The sequence below is a fragment of the Gorilla gorilla genome, chromosome 2 (assembly GCF_029281585.2).
Source record: "Gorilla gorilla gorilla isolate KB3781 chromosome 2, NHGRI_mGorGor1-v2.1_pri, whole genome shotgun sequence".
Taxonomy (NCBI): domain Eukaryota; kingdom Metazoa; phylum Chordata; class Mammalia; order Primates; family Hominidae; genus Gorilla; species Gorilla gorilla.
The window spans coordinates 131,136,066-131,156,996 of NC_086017.1; the positions used below are offsets into that span (position 1 = coordinate 131,136,066).

General features: G+C 44.5%; 1 protein-coding gene and 1 long non-coding RNA gene across 7 annotated transcripts in view; one reads left to right on the forward strand and one right to left on the reverse strand.

Annotated features, from left to right (window-relative positions):
- The window catches only part of GPR156 (G protein-coupled receptor 156), a 129,591-nt gene extending 114,133 nt beyond the window's left edge, over positions 1-15,458 (reverse strand). For 4 of the 6 annotated variants that reach the window (XM_055383749.2, XM_019024080.4, XM_055383748.2 and 1 more), the window contains exon 1: positions 15,076-15,458. The gene's annotated coding sequence lies outside the window, so the exon portion shown is untranslated. Of the gene's footprint in view, positions 1-14,931 lie in introns of all 6 variants that reach the window. The other 2 variants (XM_055383747.2, XM_055383746.2) reach the window with 1 other exon arrangement.
- A 199-nt stretch (positions 15,459-15,657) lies between these two features.
- On the forward strand, positions 15,658-19,586 carry LOC134758084 (uncharacterized). The gene is made up of 2 exons (XR_010132904.1): positions 15,658-17,196; positions 18,321-19,586. It is a non-coding gene; the product is annotated as an uncharacterized lncRNA (long non-coding RNA).
- Positions 19,587-20,931: the final 1,345 nt, after the last annotated feature.

Consider the following 20,931-nt stretch of genomic DNA (forward strand, 5'->3'; position numbering starts at 1 on the left):
TATGAGCTTTTCAAGTCTAGCTGGTGGGAATAGGCACAATTCCCAGCCCTGTGTGAACAATGAGCACTATTTCTTCTAATCCTTTTGGGTAGTTCTTTCTTTATCCCAGGTAGTTTCCTTACAAACATGTGCTGCTCAGTACTCAGCTTTATACTTGAGGTGTACCCTGTGAGGAACTCTGGGGTTCTCTCTGCAGCTCTCTCCTCTCCAATACTCTGTCCTACAAACTCTAGTTGCCCTGGTCTCCCCAGACGTGGGAGCTCTGTCTTCTCAACTCAGGAAGTCTGGGTTCTCTCTGTACCATATTCTGGAAACTATATCTTGGTATGCCTGTTTTTGTTTTGTTTTGTTTTGCTTTGCTGAATACCAGAAACCACGTATGAAAAATACCCAGGTTCTGGATCATTTTTTCTTCTCCAAAGAATATGGAGAAGACTTCTGCTAGGGTGTTAAAATAAGAACAGATTACTTTAATCTAATCAGTGACTAAGTTGATCGGGAAATGGACTTCAATATTTTATTTGACCGGGTCTATTTCTGGTTTCCTTTAACTGGTCAGGCATAATCCGTCAGCAGTCCCAACTGAAAGCTTAGAGTGTTTTTCAGGCCACACCACATTGGTGGGCTTTACATTCTATAATAATTTTTATCTTCCTAGTGTAATAAGATTGCAAGTAGCTCTGATTAGCTTCTCAGCTTTTTAGCACCTTCTTTGTGTTTGGATTTTTGCAATCTCTTGGTCTGTGCTACTTATAAATCAGTGAATGACTTGGAAGGAAAATTGCTTAGACTATTGAGTTGATTTTTCTGGGCCTCTTTTCTGTCCATGATCATGGTTTCTCATGTCCTGAATCATTTGGTTTACTTGAATTCAATTTTTTTTTCCTCCCCAGCCCTATCAGACTGTGGAATAATCTGCCTGGCTTCTCTGATTTTAGCAGCTGCTTATTGTTTGGGTTCTCCTCTTGTGCTACTTAAAAATGGTAAGTGTCTAGAGGGAAAAAGTAGCCTAGAATATGGAACACTCAATGAGTTTCTCTCCTTTCTGAGGTCTTAGCTCTCAAGTCCTAGCTGCCTTATTAGGTCTTCTATGCCTTCAAATAGATTTTGAAAACTCAGCTTTTCTAGATGTCCTGTATAGGAGTAAAAATCTACTCACAGATAGTCCATTATAGCCAAAATCAGATGCTTAATATCTTATAATAGGTTTAGCCTTAAAATTTTTCTGACAGGAACAAACTGTTTAAAGACAATCTTTACTCAGACGACAGTGCAAACTGTATAAGATATTACTATCCTTACTATTAACTATGACACCAACTAAGATACATTATAGAATCCCTAAGTTATAAAACATAAACCTACTATAGAGTCTAATTTTACCATCATTATTACTGGTCAGTGCATATTTGAAAATTAAACGTTCATGTGAAGTTTGTATTAACATAAAGGGTAATGCTTATTTTGCAGGCATATACATGCACAAACTAAAGTTAAAATTTTCTCCTTAGAAACTAAGTGCAGTAACTTCTATTCTGTTTTTCTTTTAGTTTAGTTTTCAACCTAGAACATAGAAATCCATTCCAAAGCTGCTGAGTAAAAATTGCAGCATATGTTATAGAAGTCAATAGCAAAATATCTGCCAACAGGACTTATCATTTCTTTGTCTTGCTTAGCTAATGGTTGTATTCTGAACACAGATTCACACTGGGGTATCTAATATGTTTTAGACATCACAGATTCTTATAAAGTGTCCACTAGCTCACAGGACCACTGGTTACACAATAATCTTCAGCTGAGGATTTTCAAATTTCATTCACTTTTTGCCATTTTGTCAGTTCACTGTTTATATTTATTTCACTTATTTGTACTTACCAGCTTCCCTTAACGCTTCTCTGACATTTTCTCCTCTCCAGCCCTGGTGTGGTGGAGAATCCAGCTCCTCTCTAGTCTGGTAGACTAGACTGAAGTTTTACATCCCAGCAAGGGCAAAATTAAAAATGAAAGCTTAGTACTCCTGGCAAGCTTGCTCCTAATACCGGGTTTGTTAAAACCATTTGTTTAAAAATGTTCACGTCTGTTGCTTGGCACTGATCCTTAAGCTCCAAGACCCCTACCTTCTTAACTAATTATCCTCATGTCAAATAATCAGTTACAGTTGATTGATTATATACTCATAAAACTCCCTAAATCCCAAGTCCTCAAAATGAAGACAGAAGACCAGGATGGGAATTGAAGAACCTTTTTCAATCCAACTATTAAAGAAAGGGCATAACAAAAAAACATAACAGATATAGCTTTGTGAGAAAGTACAGTAACTGAGCCTATTCTTTCTGAAAGGACACCCCTCCCAAAAAGCCACCCCTCAGATGCTCCTGCCACAGATGAAGACCATGTATAATTCCACAGCATGGAATAAATCAGCAAGGGGAATTGTGAACAGTCTGGCCAACCAAAAGCAAGAGAGACACAATGTAACTGAGACACTGCAGACTCCGTTCCCCACTGAGCTGATATAATCCACACTTGGCACAGAGGAGTTCTCACTGCAGGCTTTCCTTCTTAAATACACAGGCCCTGCTGGCAAAATGTGGTGGGAGAGGGGAGAGAAAGACAAAAGGAGGAGAGAAACAACTGCTGTAAAGGAGACCTACAGTGAGAATTAAAATTGTGTATTCCCTTTGACCCAAAAATGACAATTTTGGGAATCTCTCCTATGGAAATAAAACCCAAAGTATAGGAATAAATGTAGAGTGTTTATTGTGGCATAAGTTGTTGTGTAAAAAAAGTTGGAAGAAAAACATGAATATCTATCAATGGGGAAGTAATGAATGGGAAGAAATTATGGAATCTCCTATAATGGAATATTAGGTAGCTATTAAAAATAATAAATTGGATCAATTATATGTGTTAATCTAGAATAATGTACATAATATGTACTAAATAAAATGAAAGAAATAATAACATGTATGATTCCATTTTCACATACAATAGAAAATAAGTCTACACACTCATATGTTTGTTTGAACATAGAAAAGGAGTGAAGGGGCTGAGTGCAGTGGCTCATGCCTATAATCCCAGCACTTTGGGAGGCTGAGGTGGGAGGATCACTTGAGCCTAGGAATTCAAGATCAGCCTGGGCAACACAGTGAGACCTCGTTTCTACAAAAATGTTTAAAAATTAGACGGGTGTGGTGGCATATGCCTGTGGTCCCAGTTACTTGGCAGGCTGAGGTGGGAGGATCCCTTGAGCTGGAGATGTTGAGGCTGCAGTGAGCTGTGATCGTGACATGTGAATACACATGAAACTTTTTTTTTTTGAGACAGGGTCTCACTCTGTTACTCAAGCTGGAGTGCAACGTCATGATCACAGCTCACTGCAGCCTCAACCTCCTGGGTTCAAGCGATCCTCCCACTTCACCCTCTCAAGTAGCTAGGATGACATACCACCCACTTGGCTATTTTTTTTTTTTTTCATAGAGACGGAGTTTCACTATGTTGTCCAGGCTGTTTTGAACTCCTGGACCCAAGCTATCCTCCTGCCTCTGCCTCCTAAAGTGCTCAGATTACAGATGTCAGCCCACACGCCCAGCCTGGGCGCTTTAAATAGTGGTTTTGTCAGAAAGATGGGAGTGAGAGAAGGTGGAGATTACTTATATTTTCTTTCTTTTTTTTTTTTTCTTTGAGATGGAGTCTCCCTCGGTAGCCCAAGCTGGAGTGCAGTGGCACAATCTTGGCTCACTGCAACCTCTGCCTCCTGGGTTCAAGCTATTTCGAGCTATTCTCCCGCCTCACCTTCTCAAGTAACTGGGATTACAGGCACACGCCACCACACTTGACTAATTTTTTTTTTTTTGAGACAGAGTCTCGCTCCATCGCTCAGGTTGTAGTGCAGTGGTGCGATCTCGGCTCACTGCAACCTCCGCCTCCCTGGTTCAAGCAATTCTCCTGTCTCAGCCTCCCGAGTAGCTGGGACTACAGGCGCCTGCCACCACGTCCAGCTAATTTTTGTATTTTTGGTAGAGATGGGATTTCACCTTGTTGGTCAGGCTTGTCTCGAACTCCTGACCTCAGGTGATCCACCCACCTCGGCCTCCCAAAGTGCCAGGATTACAGGCATGAGCCACCTTACCTGGCCAATTTTTTTTTTTTTTTTTTGAGACAGAGTCTCATGCTGTCGCCCGGGCTGGAGTGCAGTGGCAGGATCTCGGCTCACTGGAACCTCTGCCCCCCGGGTTCAAGTGATTCTCTGGCCTCAGCCTCCCAAGTAGCTGGGATTACAGGTGCCTCCCACTGCACTCAGCTAATTTTTGTATTTTTAGTAGAGGCAGGGTTTCACCATCTTGGCCAGGCTGGTCTTGAACTCCTGACCTTGTGATCCACCCGCCTCAGCTTCCCAAAGTGCTGGGATTACAGGAGTGAGCCACCGCACCCGGCCTAATTTTTAGTAGAGATGGGGTTTCACCATGTTGGCCAGGCTGGTCTTGAATTCCTGACCTCAAGTGATCCACCCATCTCGGCCTCCCAAAGTACTGGGACTATGGGGTGAGCCACTGCGCCTGGCCATATTTTCTTTATATACTGCTGTCTTACTAGACTTGTTACCATGAGTGTGTATAGCTTTTATAACTTAAAAATGTAAAAGTTAAAATATAAAAAGTATTTATTGAGACTTATAACTACAAGTAACCCCAGTCCCCAGAGTTCAGTGAGGTATGTGGTCCTCTGGCATTTGCTTTGAATTGATGCTGGTGGTTAACAGCAGATAGGAGCTTCTGCTCTTGAAGAGAGGGTTCACCTTGTGTCACTCAACAGAAGCCAATTAAAGCCCAGAATCAACAGTGCCTCCAGAAAAGGTCAGTGGTTGTGAAACAAAAACTACATCTATTTATCTAAAGCCTCAGCCACAGAGCTTCCCAAGGGGCTGCCTGAGCCAGTGAGCAGCCAGCAAACACGTGGACGAGAATAACTCACGCTTTTGTCTTGGAAAATCCCACTACTCCAACTATTGACAGCCTTTGTTGGCTCCTGTTCCATACTTCAGAGATGAGAAGCACAAAGCCAGCCACGTGGCTACAGGTATAAATATTAAACCCTGTGGGAGAGATGCTGCTGCCCAGGTTTGAAGTGTTCTCTATTAGCCTTTGGTGGAAAATACTTTGAGCATCACTGGAAGCCACATGTCACACACAGAATGGCACTGGCCAAGGCAATGGTCTTGGAGGTGTGATACTTAGCTCAGTATTTGCAATTCAGTTTCATGCCAATTGGTACTTCCAGATCTTCTGAGGGTGATAAACATATGATATTCAATAATAAAGAAAAATATGCACAAGCTAGCAGTCTGTGAAACATAAAGTTTTAAAATTGTTCGTTCATCTTCCAACATATTTTTCTTTTCTACAATCCTCTCTCCCCACCCCATGCCTCTTTCTCTATCTCCCTACTTAACCCCCTTTCTCCTTAATGTTTTTCTGATTATCAAAGAAATTCACACTTCTTAAAACAATCATGGAAAACATAGATAAGTTGAAAAAATAAAAATAATCATTTATAATCTCACCACTAATATTTTAGGATAGTTTACCCTTTTAAGTACTCTGCATTTGTGTATCTTTGCAAGTGCAAATGAATGTCTTGCAAAATACCTAATACTATGAATGAATATAAGGAAATGTGAAAGAGGGGTTTGAATAGACATCCTTGCTGGGACCCAGGCTGTTGTGATATGGCCATGTGTTTTCGTGTGTCAAGTTTTTATTAATATTCCTCGGATTGACTGTGACAGCTGCCTTTGTGTCTCCTCCCTTCCTTTCTCCTCACAGCTGCCTTGGAAGTCAGCAATATTTGCACGTAAAATTCCCATGGGTAGTTATTTGATCTTCTTTTATCCCTGTTTCTCACTTGTAGATAACTGGGTACCCACAACCTCTGCGATTTCAGCACGTCACTACTCTCTTCCCTTTTCCTTTCTGCTGCTGTTATGCTTCCCTCTCCCTCTTCACTCTGATCTTCTGCATTTATCCTAGCAGCATCCAAAAGCAGGCAGCCATCACTGGCTCATGAACAATCACAGAATCATTGAAATATCTGTTCAGAAAAGGCACTCGGGTAGTGTGATGCTCCGGCTTTGTTTTTTTTGCTCAGGCTTGCTTTGGCTATTCAGGCTCTTTTTGGATTCCATATGAGTTTTAGAATAGTTTTTTCTAATTCTGTAAAGACTGATGTTAGTAGTTTGATAGGAATAGCATTGAATGTATACATTGCTTTGGGCAGTATGACCATTTTAATGATATTGATCCTTCTAATCCATGAGCATAGGATATTTTTTCATTTATTTGTGTTGTTTCTAACTTTTTTTCAGCAGTGTATTGTAGTTCTCCTTGCAGAGCTCTTTCACCTTTTTGGTTTGCTATATTCCTAGGTATTTCATTTTCTTTGCAGCTGTCGTAAATGGGATCATGTTCTTGATTTGACTCTCAGCCTGGACGTTATTGGTGTTTAGAAATGCTACTGATTTTCGTACATTGATTTTGTATCCTGAAACCTTGCTAAAATCATTTTTCAATTCTAGTAACCTTTTGGAACAGTCTTTGGGGTGTTCTAAGTATAGAATTATATCGTCAGCAAAGGGAGATAGTTCAACTTCTTTTCTTATTTGAATGCCTTTTATTTCTTTCTCTTGCCAGACTGTGCTGGCTGGGACTTCTAGCACTACCTTGAATAGCAGTGGTGAGAGTGGGCATCCTTGCCTTGTTCCAGTTCTCAAGGGGAATGGTTCCAGCTTTTGCCCATTCAGTATGATGTTAGCTGTAGGTTTATCAGGGATGGCCCTTATTCATTTTGAGGTATGTTCCTTCGATGCCTAGTTTGTTGAGAGTTTTTATCATGAAGAGATGTTGGATTTTATCAAAAGCTTTTTCTGTGTCTATTGAGATGACACAGATGATCATACGGTTTTTGCTTTTAATTCTGTTTATATGGTGACTCACTATTGATTTGTGTATGTTGAACCAACCATGCATCCCAGGAATAATGCCTGCTTGATCATGGTGAATTAACTTTTTGATGTTCTGCTAAATTTGGTTTGCTAGTATTTTGTTGAGGATTTTTGTGTCTATGTTCATCAGGGATATTGGTCTGAACATAGACAAAAAAATCATATCTCTTCATCATATCTCTGCCAGATTTGGGTATTAGGCTGATGCCGGCTTCATGGGATGAATTAGGGAGGAGTCCCTGCTCCTCTATTTTCTGTAAGTTTTAGTAGGATTGGTACTAGTTCTTCTTTGTATGTCTCATAGAATGTGGCTGTGAATCTATCTGGTCCAGGGCTTTTTATGGTTGGTAGCGTTTCTTTTGTTTGTTTGTTTGTTTGCTTGTTTTACTGATGCAATTTCAGAGTTTGATGTTGGTCTATTCAGGACTTCAATCTCTTTGATTCAATCTCAGGATATTGTTTCCAGGAATTGATTGATTTCTTCTAGATTTTCTAATTTGTGTGCATAGAGTTGTTCATAGTTTTCTCCACGGATCTTTTGTATTTCTGTAGGATCAGTTGTAATGTCATCTTCGTTATTTCTGTTGTACTTATTTGGATCCTCTCTCTCTCTCTCTCTCTCTCTCTCTCACTGTCTCCTCCTGCTTTGTTAACCTAGCTGGCAGTCTATCAATCTTATTTATTTTTTCAAATAGCCTATTCTTGGTTTCACTGATCTTTCATATGGATTTTTGCATCTCAATTTCATTAAGTTTTTTTTTAATTTTAGTTATTTCTTTTCTTCTGCTAGAGTTGGGGTTGGTTTGTCCTTTTTTCATAGTTCCTTTAAATGCAAAGTTACATTGTTAATGTGAGATCTTTCTAGCTTCTTGATGAAGGCATTTATGGCTATAAACTTTCCTCTTAACATTGCTTTGGCTACATCCCAGAGGTCTTCATAAATTGTGTCCCTATTTTCATTAATTCCAAAGAATTTGCCAGAGTAGCCAAAACAGGGTGGTACTGGTACAAAAACAGACACATAGACTAATGGAACATAATAGAAAATTCAGAAATAAGGCTGCACGCTTACAACCATCTGATCTTCAACATGGCTGACAAAAACAAGCAATGGAGAAAGGACTCCCTATTCAATAAATGGTGCTGGGATAACTGGTAGCCATATGCAGAAGAATGAAACTAGACCCTTACCTTTCACCATATACAAAAACTAACTAAAAATGGATTAAAGATTTAAACATAAGACCTCAAACTATAAAAATCATAGAAGAAAACCTAGGAAATACCCTTATCAACACTGGCCTTGGCAAAGAATTTATGGCCAAGTCCCCAGAAAGAACTGCAACAAAAACAAAAATTGACAAGTGGGACCTAATTAAACTAAAGATCTTCTGCACAGCAAGAGAAACCATCAAAAGAGTAAACAACCTACAGAATGGGAGAAAATATTCACAAACTATGCATCTGACAAAGGTCTAATATCCAGAATATATAAGAAACTTAAATCAACAGGCAAAAATCAAATAACTCCAATAAAAAGTGGGCAGAAGACATGAAAAGACACTTCTTAAAAGAAGGCATACAAGTGTGGCCAATAGACATGAAAACATGCTCAGCATCACTAATCATCAGAGAAATGCAAATAAAACCACAATAAGATACCATCTCACACCAGTAAGAATGGCTATTATTAAAAAGTCAAAAAACAACAGATGCTGGCAAGGCTGTGAAGAAAAGGGAACATTTATACATTGTTGGTGGGAATGTAAATTAGTTCAACCACTGTGGAAAGCAGTTTGGAGATTTCTCAAAAAACTTAAATACAGAGCTACCTTTGACCCAGCAATCCCATTACTGAGTATATATTCAAAGAAATATAAATCATTCCACCATAAATACACATGCTTGCATATGTGCATCACAGCACTATTCACAATAGCAAAGATGTGGAATCAACCTAGGCACTCATCAACAGTGTATTGGATGAAGAAAATGTGCTACATAAACACCATAGGATAAAAAATAATGAAATCATGTCCTTCGCAGCAATGTGGATGCAGCTGGAGGCCTATCCTAAGTGAATTAATGCAGGAACAGAAAACAAAATGCCATATGTTCTCACTTATAAGTGGGAGCTAAACACTGAGCACACATGGACATAAACGCAGGAAAGATAGACACTGCAGACTACTACAGGGGGAAGGGAGGGAGGGGGCATGGGTTGAAAAACTACCTATTGAGTACTGTGCTTATGCCTGGGTCCAATTTACCCATGTAACAATCCTACACATGTATCCTCTTAATGTAAAATAAAAGCTGAAACTTTAAAAAAAGAAAAGGCACTCAATTAAGCATGCACCCTATTTACCTGTTCAGCCAAAAGACTGATTAATGCAGCACTTGAGAGATTCCACCTCACACAGAAAATCAGGAATATTTTAGATAAGAGCCAAGAAAGACTTTATTGGTCTGAAGTACTGCCAGACCAATGACTTCAGGCCCTTACCACACCTTCAACCTAGACCACACCTTTAGGACCTTGGCATTTCCCTAGTTAAGACATCCACTTCTGCCTTCCCTTTCAAGGTTTTCTCAATAACTCTTAGAAAATCAAGATGGAGAGCTGGCAGTGCTGACTGATGGTCTGACATTCCAGTGTAGGCAGATGGCAACATGAAGACCCAGAGCATACTTTCCTGTGTGTTTTCAGTCACTGAAACCCCATGCCACCCATGGCAGCAGAAGAGCAATTCCAACCAGCAAAGCCCTGGGCAGAATCATGAAGGTCCTCCCTTGCCCTTTCCTATCCTTGACCCAAGAAATCCCTTCTCACCATCAGAACTCCAGAGCTTTCTAGCTAATCTCCACATATGCAAAGCTCCTCACTGCAAGACTGAAGACTGACTTTCCTGGGACAATCGTTTCCACAGTTATTTCTTCCCAATGACAACATAAGGTATAGATGACTGACATGTTTAACACTCCTCCCTACTTCACTATTTTTATTATGGGTTAAAAAATCAACATCCTGAGGCATTTTTGAATAGGAATCTGCAACCCAAAGGAAGAAGACATATGGAAGGGGCCTGGCAGTTGTGTCTACAAGTCATCAGTCTGCATGACCTCAACCCCCCAAGTTGCTTCTCTGGTCACAGCCCAATGGCCTGGTCAAAGCAGACCTGGGCTTTGTGGGGATGATTGGCCAGCTGCATCACTTAGCCCTCTGTTGCCTGGCAACCCATGTCTGAGGTATACTGGCCCAGATTTGGGTTCAGGTGATAAGGGGATACTTAGATCACTGCAACTCCCCCAGCTGAGGCAAAGTGGTCATGAAGAAGTCTAGAGAATGCTGTGGATTCAATCTGACTCAGAATATTCTGAGTGTTTGTGTGCTGGGGGCAGAAAGGTGCCTGGTGAGGCCTGTTTCTGGTCAGTCCCAGGAGTATACTGAGTGTATCTGACCTCCTCTGGTTTACCTCTCTTAGAGTAGACCATGTAGAGTCTTCATAGTGTTCTGGACACAGCAGAATATTCTGGAAATGCCTTGGACATAAACATACCTCAAGGCCTTGCCTAGGGTGGATATACTTCCCAAGAACTCCTCAAAATGTAACCCAATCTCTGGCCAAAAGTTACACGGCCCTCCAGCAAACAGACTGAAGTCTATCCTCCTGTGGCCTTCATAAGCTGGCCTTTAGCTCTCCTGCTTTATGTCTTGCTGCAACCCTGCCCTGACCCCCATCCACCCACCTTCTCTCCTTACTCACACCACACCGGCACTTTGGCCCTCACTCTATCATGCTATTCTGTCTCTCTGGAAAGGCCCTTCCACACCACAGCTGCCAGTCAAAGAGGCACACCTCCTTCAGAACCTGACTCAAAGCCACTTCTTCCTTGAAGAGAAATGTTGACTCCTCTTGGAATAGCTCTCTGGCTCTACTTGGAAACCCTGCCTAGCCTCCACTTCTACTCTCATCCTCTCATAGCAGGTTGTGATAATTACAGCACTCAGCACAGTTGTCTCATATGAACCTCGTCCACATGGGTGTCAAAGGAACTGTGCATTTTACAATGCTGATTCCCCCATTCTTCCACTTGGAATGACTGCATCCCAGCATTCCTCTCATTTTAACAAGTTCTTTTCACTCTCCTCTATGGATTCATACCTTTGTTGGTACTATATTAACAGGCCCCTCTTTACTCAAGCCATTTTTATCAGTACATGTAGTCTTTCTCTTGATCTAGACATGATTAATGTCAGTTTTTCTGTGTGCTCATTCTTCTCCATCCCTAAGAAGGAAAGGTGCTCTGTGTGGTAGGGTTTAATAACACAGGGCCGTATCATCCATCACTGTCTGAGTTCTTCACAATTACGACATGCATCTCAGAAAAATGCCTTGAGAAGTCTAGATGGAAACCAATGCCCCATGGAAACACATGAATATTTTATCAGGCTCTGAACGAGACTCTTGCTCATGAATGTTTAAACCCCTCAGTAGCATAATGCTCAGAAGCTGATTAGAGTCAACTTGTGCTGGGATGGGGAAGCTGAGAGGAGGAGGGAAATACAACAGTGATGGCAGCAGGCATTCCACAGTGTCTCTTTCAAGGATTTAAAGCACTTAAGAGTGCACTGGAGGGCTCGCTAATTTGTTAGACACTCATTTTCCAAGTGCTTTCCCTCTAAAGTGGGAAGCAGGTCAGCTCCCAGCAGAGCTGTCTAAAGAGAGTACTGGCTGGGGTGCATGCAAGCTGCTATATCAGTCACAGCCCCCATAACCTTGCCATACTTCTCTCTGCATTGGTGGCACAAGGAAGATTTTCATATAAAGTAGAGAAGACTCAAGATGAGGCAGACCCTTTATAGGTTCACAGCAGCTTTGTTCAAAATTGCCACAAACTGGCAACAACCAAGTATCTATCAACAAGAGAACGGATAAACACATGGTCAATATTCATACAATGAATACTACCTTGGAAAAAAAAGAAATGAACTACTGATACACACAATGGCACAGATGAATATCACAGACATTGTGTAGGGCAAAAAGAAGCCAAACACAAGAGTGCATACTGTGTAACTGCAGTTATATGAAGTTCAGGAACCAGCAACACTAATCTATGATATTAGAAATCAGAACAAGGTTTGCTGCTTCTGTGGGGTGGAGGTGACTAGAAAGAGACATGAGGAAAAGTTCTGTGACTGAAATATTTTATGTCTTGTTTGGGATGTGGGTTTGTCAAAACTGGCCCAGCTATTAGCATAGGATTCAGCTGAGAAGTGCTGTGAGGATAAAAGAAGCCACTGATCTCCAGGGTCATCATTTACCTATCAAATATTGATTAACTTGAATTATGAATTACCTCAAAGGACTTCTAGTATTTTACCAAGGGTTCTGCCACCCTTATGGGAGTCAATGCCTTATTTGTGTAATTTAATTACCTAATTAATCCAACAGTTATTTATTAATTGCTCATAATATACCAAATAGGAACACAGCCATAAATAAGACAAAAAAATTCCTTGTCTTGATGGAGTTTACATTAGAGTGGGGAACATGCCCAATTAACAAGGAAACACATATACTATATAGTGTCAGGGAGTGCTAAGTGCCATGAAGAAGGATAAAGCAGGGTCAGAAGACAGGGAGTGACCACAGGCTGTTTTAGATCAGGTGGCCATCATTCTGGAGAGTATGAAAAGAAACTGGAATGAGCTGAGAAAAGAAGCAGTGGCAGTGTCTGAAGGAAGAGTGTTCAGGCAGAGGGAAGAGCAAGGACGATGGTAAGCAAGAGGACGGCCATAGAATATGAGGGCACCAGACCAAATCACAAGCCCTGGTGGAGAGTTGAATGTTATTCACAGTGTGAGGGGAAGCCATTGGAGGGTGTTAAGCAGGAGAGTAATATCATCCAACTGACCGACATTTTAAGAATGGGAAAAAGAAGGCAGTTAAGGGGTCTGCTCAAGATTCTTATGGGAAAGTCAGAAGAATAAGATCCATATTTTTTTCTTAAAATGTTAATATCCTTCACACATCTATATTTGAAACACCTTCTGATTCAAGCTCTGTCCAGGACCAGATCACATATGTCTGGATTCTAAACACGGATTTTTATTAACAAGTTTGTTTTAAGATAATAAGTTTATAAAATGAGAGGTAGATAACATCTCTGTATGTCTAAAATTTTTCATAATAAAGTACTGGAGAAAAAAGGTGAGATAGTGATTTGCATCCTTTATCAGGCAAAATTCATCAGCAACTAAACATGAATGTTCTGATTCTCAAGACCTTTGCAAAATAAAGGCTCTGATTTTTTTTTTTAACTAAACGTAGAACATTCCTTTCAACCCCCAAATCCACCTTTGCAGCCCAAGTCAGTCCATGTTGCACTGTTTCTGCAGCATGTCAGAGCCTCTGGCTTCTTTCCTCTCTCCCCCTTCCCCCAATTAATCTCTGAAACCTACATAAGAATGGAATAAAATGCAAATTCAGGGAGAAGGATGCAGTTTTCAGAGAAGGACTCATCCTCCTCCTACCCTATATGGAAATTCCCTTATGGTTAAACAACAAAAATGGAAATATTAAAACCCTCAGCTGAAAACAAACACTTAAGCACCTATTCTCCTTTCCAGAGAATCTGTTTCCCTCAATCATTATTTTTCCACTCTTTTGAGAGCCTTCTAGGCTGGAAGTTGTTTCATCTCACCCATCTTGGGTCTCTCCTAGGTCTCATTTCTGCCTTCACCAGGCTTGAAGTTCTATATCTCCAGGCTATCAGAACTTTGACTCTGACCAGGCTCAATTCTAGACTTTACTGGGGAATGGGGAGAAGCTAAAAGCTGGGGGTGGAAGAGAAGGGGAAACAGAGGGAACATTCCAGAGACAGTAGTGTCCCTGAAGGGGAATTAGGCTGGCAAAATGGGGACCAGAAAGCCACCTCTATTCCTCACAAGGGACACCTAACTCAAGCACAGCCTGCTAAAGCACTTTATTCTCCAGACTCAAATTGCCTTAACCTGTAAGCAAACGCTTCCTCAGCCATTTATCCGCAAGCGCATTTGCCCCACCTGCAGCAATGAAAGAAGCACTGTTTTTGCAAGCCGGGCTGCTACCCAGACTGCGAGGAGACATTCTGTGCAGAATTCAGCCACTGGTGGAGAAAAAGAAGTTTTTCTTTGCAGGCCTTGCTGCCTAATACAACTATATCAACAATTTCTCCCGCTGTGTAACCCCCATCTGAAAATCTTTCCCTTTTATCTAGGATGCAAAAATGTAATGTTATCCTCCATATTCTGGTTTAAAGAACTACACCAGGAAAGACATTTTATGATAGGCTAGGTCATCATTTACCTCTAATTCAAGCATGCATGTACCTAGAAAACTAACAAAGGGGTAAGTTATGCCATGCCATGACTTCTCTTCCCAGATTTCTATCCTGAAATCTTAACAAAATTCGATTTTAAAAACCTCAAGGTTTGTATTCTTCACGAGTACATGGATACCTTGAGTTCTACCTAGAGGCCTCTAGTTTCTGACAGAGCTAACTTGGAAAGGGCTGCTTGCCAGGGTACAAGGATGTTGCAGCTTCCAGGTGACTCCCTCATGCCCAGAAGCAAAGCAGTTCAACAGACGCAGTGCAATACAATTGTCCCTTTTCAGGACTTTGCAATCTCCATGGGGAAGCCCATCGTGCCCGCCACTCTACACCCTGGGGGTGAACATGCCCTGCAAAGCAGATTCGGCGTGAGGAGACTCTGGAAAGTCTACAGGCGGTGGGAAACTGTTTCGGCATCTCTCATTTTCAGCACAGCCGGTCGCTTATTCAGCAGAAAACCCACGGCCCCATCTTCACACCAAATTACAGTACTCTCCCGTCTCTTCCACTGAAATTGCCACTCGCATCCCTGATGCGTGACCCCTGCTCACCTCAAGTTCCTATGAGAGTTTCTTTGCCGGTTCCAAACAAACTGCCCAGATTCTGGAAAGGAGAGAAAGCACCTCCCCCTTTCCACTTTCACTTAATAATTAAGTGTTTGAAGTTTTGTGGATCCTTAAGGTCGCTGTGCTCACCTCATCAGCGTCGGACCGCCGAGAAGCGCCAAGCCCGCTGCTATGTGCAGGACGCCCACGGTCCCCCGGCGTCTCGCGCGTTCGCGGGGCTGGAAGGGGCGGGAAGGGGCGGGCCGGGGCAGAGACAGGGGCCCGCGCCCATCGCCGCGCCGGGAGCCTGGCGTGGAGGCGGCGGGACGGCGGCGCAGGCCTCTGAGGTGTGCGCGGGGCGCCGGGCGCCTCTGGCCGGGGCACTGGCTGAGCCACGCCTGCCAGCCCCTCCCTGGCGCCGCCCGCGTGGCGCGCCTCGACCCTGCTCTCCCGCGAGGGCCGGGAGGGCTCCGGGACCTTGCAGACTCCACGCGCCTCACGGCTCCTCCAGCTCCTCGGATCTTTCTCCTTGCTTCGCCGCCGAGTCCCCTGGGGCGGCCCCGCCTCCGGCCGTCTCCTCAGAGACCTTCCCTGGGGGGCGCCTTCCCCTCAGCGCCCCTTCCCGGGCCTCGAGCCAGCGGCTGCCGCAGGAGCTGGCCCCGGGGCGAAGAGCTTCAGATTCAGGTCCCTAGCCGGCCTCGGTAAGGAGACTGGAAGGATTCTCCGCGAATGCTCATTTTTATTTCTGGAGTGGGGTCGGAGTTACCAATTAGTTTTCTTATTTTATACTCTCTGGAGTTGCCAAATTCTTTACGTTGAGTTTTTGCTTATTTTATAATCAGAAAGACAAGTACGTTTCTTTTTCCAAGAATGCTTACAGGAGGCCACAAACAAGATGTTCGCACCCAGCCCACTGTCTTCCGCTTAAAAATATGTGTGAGATGTTGTGTTTAAGACACCCTCAAGGAGAAACATAGAGGGGAGACCTGGAAATGGTCTTGGGAATCCACTTAGACTTTCCATATTATATTTGTTTCATTTATTTTAAAATCTCAGACCTATTTATGTGCATTAGGACATTCCACATTTTTACAACTGCGCAGAGGAAATCTTTGGTTGTAGAGGACGGGAAGAGAGAGGCCAGGTCCGCAGACCCCACTGTGACAAGACAGTGGCTACATTCTTAACTGTTTTACACATTGTGATACCCAAAGACTTCTTTTCACAGGATTCTACTGAGGGGGAAAACAAGAGGAAGAAAGAAAGATAGACAAGGTTTTCCTCAAGGCAGTAAGCAAAAAGCTGGTTTCTCAGAAGAAAGAATTATGTCTGAGATTTTACCCAGGACTCTCCAGATCTCTCATTCTACACAGAAGGACCCTTTCATTTGGAACGTGCAGAAACTGAGGAGGACCATCTCTCTCCTCCCTAGGGGCTGCCTGAGTTAAAAAGACCTGGGTCCATCTTTTTTCTGTAGGAGAGCTGACTTCAGAGTCTAGAGCCAAATCTTCACTTCTGTGGCTCTAGATTGAGGATTTGCCCTTCTGATCTCTGTGGGGCTTTTTTTTTTTTTTTTTTTTAATAACCTGGGAATTCCCCTGGGCTCTTCGGCTGTTATTCTCATCAACCCCTCTCTGTATTCTGCAAGACATTGAAATCTTTCTCCCAGCTTGGCCCCCACCTCCAATCCCAGTATTCTCTTTTCTCAGATTGGAGTATTTCCAACCCCTCAGTTGCCAGGCACTGAAGGTTTTCATCTTCCAGGCCTGCCATGTTTACCTCTGAGATGTTTCTGGCAACTGTCCACTTCTCTGCATTCTCACACTGCTGCTCTTGATAAGCTTCGATTATCTGGGGCTGAATTGTTTCAATAATTTCCTAACTGATTTTCTTGCCTCCTATCTGTCCCCACTACCAACATAGACTTAAGAATGTCACTCTCTTGACAAAACAAGCCAACATCCTCTATCCTTTGTCCCACTCCCAAACCTGCAGTAACTTTCCTGTGCAATTGGAATACAGTGTAAACTTTCATAAGGATGGGGAGTGGCCAAGATGGCTGACCAGAAGCAGGTAATGTACATGGCTCTCACGGAGAGGAACAGAAGGGACGAGTAGATACAACACCTTCAACTGAAACATCCGGGTACTCGCATTGGGATTAATCAAGGAAACAACCTGACCCACAGAGAACAAGGAAAAGCAAGACAGGACAATAGCCCACCTGGGAGCAACAGGGAACCAGGGGATCTTCCCCTGCCCAGGGAAGTGGTAAGTGAATGAGTGACCCCAGAAACCATGCTTCTCCCACAGATCTTTGCAACCCTCCTGTCAGGAGATCTCCTTGTGAATCCACTCCACTAGCAGCAGGGCCTTCAGTCTTCAGTCTGGCAGACAGGGCTACATGGAGTCTCAGCAAAGCAGCCACTCAGGCATGCGTGGAGACCCTGGAGCCTTAGATACTTGGGCGTTCTGGCAAAAGTAGCTGCATCTCCCACAAAGAGGGAGTTTAGACTCACATTCATACCCCTAGGAAAGAGGCTGAATCCAGAGGGCTGAGCAGCAACAGCCCGCAGGGCCCACTTCCACAACACCTCACACAAGACAGGACCCACTGGCTTGGAATTCCACCCAGCTACCAGTAGCAACATAGCACCTGCCTAAGTAGGAGCTCCCAGGGGAGGGGTAGGCCAACATCTTTGCTGTTCAGGAGCTTTAGCTGTTCCAGCCTTCAGGGTTTGGAGAGTCTGAGACGACCTGGGTCGGTAAGGATGTCCCAGCACAGCACAGCTGCTCTACCAAAATGTGGCCAGACTGCTGCTTTAAGTGGGTGCCCAATCCCATTCCTACTCACTGGGTGTGACCTCCCAACCAGGGCCTCCAGCCACCCTGCCTGAGCTCTTCAGCTGTGACAGAGATCTGAATTCCCCCTGGGATGGCACTCTTAGAGGGAGGGATGGGCTGCCATCTTTGCTGTTTGGCTGACTTAGCTCTTCCAGCCTTTGGGTTGTGGAGTGTCTGAGGTGACCAGGAGCTGAAGTGGACCCCCAGCACAGCACAGCTGCTATACAGAAATGTGGCCAGACTGCTTTTTTAAGTGTGCCCCATCCTGTTCCTCTTCATTAGGTGGGACCTCCCAACCAGGGTCTTCAGCCACTTCCTACAGGTGCCTTTGGGCCAGCAACAGGTCCATACCTCCCTGGGACAAAGCTCCCAGGGGGAGGGACAGGCTGCCATATTTGCTGTATCACAACCTTCACTGGTGACACCTCCAGGTTCTGGAAAATCTGAGGTGACTAGGGACTGGAGCAGGCCCTAAGCATACCAGAGCAGCCCTGTAGAAAAGTGGCCAGACTGTTTCGTGGGTGCCCATTCCCATATCTCCTCACTGGCAGGTCCTCCAGGCCTCAGCCTCCAGCCACTCCCCACCAGAGATATCCAGCCAATACCAACTCAGTGACTTCCAGGACAGTGCCTCCAGGGGCGACTGAAAGCGTCTTAGCCACTGCCTCTGCTGTGGAACTCCCCTTGCCACCCTTGGACTAAAGAAGGAGCAAAGACCCTAAATGCCTTTTCCATACCAACAAACTGTAGTAGACCCAAGGAAAGGAGGCCAGTCCATCTCCCATGTGTTCCACACTGCTCACCAGACAGGCAACCCCTGGCTTGGGTCCAAAGCACGAACCCTCCATCTTGGGCTGATTGCACTGAATAATTGGTAACCTGCATTTTTCTGGGGGTAGAGCCCCCAGGAGTCAAGCAAACAACTCTCGGCCACAACACCTACTAAGATGAGCCTCTGCTACTTGTAAGCTGGGGAAGGAACATAAACACTGAGATCACTCCAGAGCTGCAGTGGGCAGTCCAGGGGTGCTAAGTCCTGAACTATAGCCAGCACTCAAGGGGGAGAGGAACCCACACTTTCGGAGCACTGAGAGGGAACACAGCTGCAACTGTGAAGAAACATACAGGAGCAGGAGTCTACCAATTGACCAATAAGCCTAAGTGTCACCTGCAGGATCACACCCCAAAGCTTCAACACGAAAAATATTTCACTAACATACATACCTCTGAAACCAGAGACAAGAAGTCAGCTTCAAATAAAGACCCTATAGAAAGCCTCAGCACAGTGAAAACATCCAAAAAAGAAGTCTATTGACTGTAGTCAATCTACGTTGCAGTCAAATGAACACCCACACACAGAGATGAGAAAGAACCAATGCAAGAACTCCGGTTACTCACATGGCCAGAGTATCATACGTCCTCCAAACGATCACACCAGTTCTCCAGCAAGAGTTCTTAACCAGGCTGAACTGGCTGGAATAACAGAAATAGAATTCAAAATATGGATAGGAACAAAGAGATCATCAAGATTCAGGAAGATGGCAAAACCCAATCCAAGGAAAATAAGAATTACAATAAAGTAATACAGGTGCTGAAGGATGAAATAGCCAGTGTGAAAAAGAACCTAATGGGTCTGACAGAGCCGAATAACACAATACAAGAATTTCACAATGTGGGCCAGGTGCAGTGACTCACGCCTGTAATCCCAGCATTTTGGGAGGCTGAGGTGGGCAGATCACCTGAGGTCAGGAGTTCGAGACCAGACTGGCTAATATGGTGAAACCCCATCCCTACTAAAAATACAAAAATTAACCAGGTGTGGTGGTGAGAGGTGACAGCATGCTGGCAACCGTCACAGCCCTCGCTCGCTCTCGGAGCCTCCTCGGCCTTGGTTCCCACTCTGGCTGTGCTTGAGAAGCCCTTCAGCCTGCCTCTGCACTGTGGGAGCCCCTTTCTGGAATGGCCAAGGCCAGAGCCAGCTCCCTCAGCTTGCGGGGAGGTGTGGAGGGAGAGGCGCAGGCGGGAACTGGGGCTGGCCCCCGTGGTGCTTGCGTGCCAGCGTGAGTTCCAGGTGGGCGTGGGCTCTGCAGCCCCGCACTCAGAGCAGCCAGCCGGCCGGCCCCACTGGCCCCAGGCAGTGAGGGGCTCAGCACCTGGGCCAGCAGCTGCTGTGCTCGATTTCTCACCAGGCCTTAGCTGCCCCACCGCAGGGCAGGGCTCAGGACCTGCAGCCTGCCATGCCTGAGCCTTCCCCCCCGCCCACCCCTGCCGTGGGCTGCTCAATGAGCACCACCCCCTGCTCCACGACACCCGGTCCCATTGACCGCCCAAGGGCTGAGGAGTGCGGGCACACAGCACAGGACTGGCAGGCAGCTCCACCTGTGGCCCCGGTGTGGGATCCACTGGGTGAAGCCAGCTGGGCTCCTGAGTCTGGTGGGGTCTTGGAGAATCTTTATGTCTAGCTAAGGGATTGTAAATACACCAATCAGCACTCTGTATCTAGCTCAAGGTTTGTAAACACACCAATCAGCACCCTGTGTCTAGCTCAGGGTTTGTGGATGCACCAATCGGCACTCTGTATCTAGCTAATCTGGTGGGGACTTGGAGAATCTTTATGTCTAGCTAAGGGATTGTGAATGCACCAATCGGCATTCTGTATCTAGCTCAAGGTTTGTAAATGCACCAGTCAGCACTCTGTGTCTAGCTCAGCATTTGTAAATACACCAATCGACACTCTGTATCTAGCTGACCTAGTGGGGACATGGAGAACTTTTGTGTCTAGCTCAGGGATTGTAAACGCACCAATCAGCACCCTGTCAAAATGGACCAATCAGCTGTCTGTAAAACAGACCAATTGGCTGTCTGTAAAATGGACCAATCAGCAGGATGTGGGTGGGGCCAGATAAGGGAATAAAAGCAGGCTGCCCGAGCCAGCAGTGGCAATCCACTCGGGTCCCCTTCCACACTGTGGAAGCTTTGTTCTTTCACTTATTGCAATAAATCTTGCTGCTGCTCACTCTTTGGGTCCACACTGCCTTTATGAGCTGTAACACTCATGGCGAAGGTCTGCAGCTTCACTCCTGAAGCCATCGAGACCATGAACCCACTGGGAGGAACAAACAACTCCAGACACACCACCTTAAGAGCTGTAACACTCACCGT